Raw genomic sequence first — 2455 nt, 5'->3', positions numbered from 1 at the left:
TCCGGGTAGCGTCTTAGCGGGCGGTGCCTCGGAGTCACCGCCGGCCTTTCCGTCGACTTTCTCCTCGTGCTGTAGGGATCTCTTGACCGGTGCCGAGACGGATTCGACGCGGGCGCTAGCAGGGGTCGCGTTGTCGTCCGCCTCTGCCCGCGTTGCATCCGTAGCTGGCTGGTGGCTCTCATTTTCTTGCGGGGCCGTCTCCACGCTCTCGACTGTAGCTGCTGGTTCCTTGGGGGGAGGGATATTATTCCTTCCTCCTTCGGCCTGCTTGGTCGTCGCGCCGGTTTCTGCCGCCACTTTGCCGTTTCCAGCTCCCGTGGCCGCTTCCTCCGCCTCGGTCACGTCCATCACATGGTCTAACGTCGACGGCTCGCTCTCCGCCTAACCCGCGGCTACTGCGTATGAACGCACACAGTCCGCGTCGTTGTGTCCAAAAAGCGTGCACCGCGAGCAACGGGGAACCTTGCATTCACGACGAACGTGGCCAGAGCCCCGGCAGCGTAGGCACTGCATGGGACGTCCTGGGGCTACCACCAGCGCAAGCTCGCCGGCGACGCGGATCTGGTGGGGCAGGTCGTCGACTTTCATTCCAGCCTTCAGCTGCAGCAGCACTGCTCGGGTCGTCGAAACCTTGTCGGAAACGCTTCCACTCGCCGGCGCTCCCGGGTCATTTCCGTCACTTTGCCGAAGGAGGCCAGCGTGGTCTTGACGTCTTCGTCGTCCACCCGATGCAGAAGCCAGTGGATACGAAGCTTCACCTGTTGTTCCTTGGGGTCGATGACCAGGTAGCGACGCCCCTTCACCTGCAGCTCCTTCAGAGTCGCCAGCTTTTGGGCAGCCTCGGCTGTCTTCATCGTCACCACCCATACATGGTTGATTTGGTATGCTCCAAGGACGACGACGCCAGAGAGCATACCAACAGCTTGAAGCGCGTCTCGAAAATCCTCTACGCGAAACGGGCGAACACGAGCGTCGCCGTGCAAAAAGACTGCGTTTAAAACAATACGTCCTGTAGGTAGCCGAGGCAAAATTATCTGGTAATCGTTATCTTCTTCCGTCGAAAGCCTGTTGCCGCGGCTAACAGCCGCATATGCCGCTCCATTGCAGCCCATGATCCCGCGATCCGTTCAGCTCGGGAGCCGGAAGCAGAATGCTAGACCAACGAGACGACGTCTTTTCTCCCATTTGCGGCACGTTTACAGTATCGTAACATCTTGGCGCTCTGCAAAAATCAAGACGTGGGCATCTTTAATAACCTTCGTGCTGAGAAGAGAATAGGAACGTACAGAAAAAAAGGAATGGATAATGTTCTTCGGTTCTATTTAAACATTTCTTTATATGCCGGCTGACATTAAAAAAAGGAACAATAACGGGCTCGTCCGGGATTTGAACCCGGGACCTCTCGCACCCTAAGCGAGAATCATACCCCTAGACCAACGAGCCGACGTCTTTTCCCATTTGCGGCACGTTTACAGTATCATAATATCTTGTCTCCCTGCAAAAACGATGATGATGATGATGATGTGTGGTGTTTTGTGGCGCAAGGGCCAGGTTTGGCCAAAGAGCGCCATGACAGGTATTAGTGTTAACGATGTATTATGAAAGATGTGACTTGGCTGTAAAGTGGCCTAAAAATAGTCGCTGTAAATGCGTAAAATCTATGTACTATAAAATTATGGCGATGACTAATGACGAATACTATGAACATTAAAATCCATCGTAGAAGAATGATGCAAAATAAAAATATATAGGATGGTAAAATTACTTGGAGCACTGCTGCCTCGCCAGAGCCTTTGAAACACAAGGGCCTAGAGGCATGTGCTATACTAAAGAGCTATCGCAGCGGCATCCTCTGAAGAGAGGACCCGCTATGAACATGTGGGGCTAAAAACATGCAAGACAACATCTTTCAGAAAACTTAGGACTGCGTTGGTGTCAAATAAAGGTTCTGGGCCGAGTAGCATTACGGGATGTAGGAGGATGTGCTGCCGGTATGCTAGGGAAAAATGTTTCCTTCTTTCAGATTCGGCTGCCTGACACTCCAGGAGGACGTGGAGGACGGTCAGCCTCTCCCCGCATCTACCACAGGTTGGAGGATCATTTCCAGTGAGTAGAAAGTTATGCGTGCCAAACGTGTGTCCTATTCTGAGGCGACAGAATAGGACATCTGTTCGCCGTGATTTTGTTACGGAGGACCAAGAACCTAACTGTGGCTTTATTACGTGCAGTTTATTGTTTACTTCTGCGTCCCACATACGTTGCCAGTGGTTTCGCAGTTTTCTTCTTAAGAAAGGCTTCAGCTCTGTGACAGGGACCGAAGCAGTAGGACTAACTGCATGCAATGAAATGGATGTGGCCATCTGGTCCGCTAGTACGTTTCCCTCAATGCCCCTATGACCAGGTACCCAGCATATAATCACATGTTGGTTAGATATATATGCTTTACACAGTGCGG

The 2455-nt window shown here is 52.3% G+C and overlaps 1 non-coding gene across 1 annotated transcript; it reads right to left on the bottom strand.

Moving 5' to 3' along the window:
- Positions 1-1371: 1371 nt before the first annotated feature.
- On the bottom strand, positions 1372-1443 carry TRNAP-AGG (transfer RNA proline (anticodon AGG)). The gene has a single exon. It is a non-coding gene; the product is annotated as a tRNA-Pro (tRNA).
- Positions 1444-2455: the final 1012 nt, after the last annotated feature.

Source organism: Dermacentor andersoni, chromosome 1 (assembly GCF_023375885.2).
Source record: "Dermacentor andersoni chromosome 1, qqDerAnde1_hic_scaffold, whole genome shotgun sequence".
Classification (NCBI taxonomy): Eukaryota; Metazoa; Arthropoda; class Arachnida; order Ixodida; family Ixodidae; genus Dermacentor; species Dermacentor andersoni.
The sequence above is the reverse complement of the archived record's forward strand: the minus strand, read 5'-3'. Positions and strand labels throughout refer to the sequence as shown.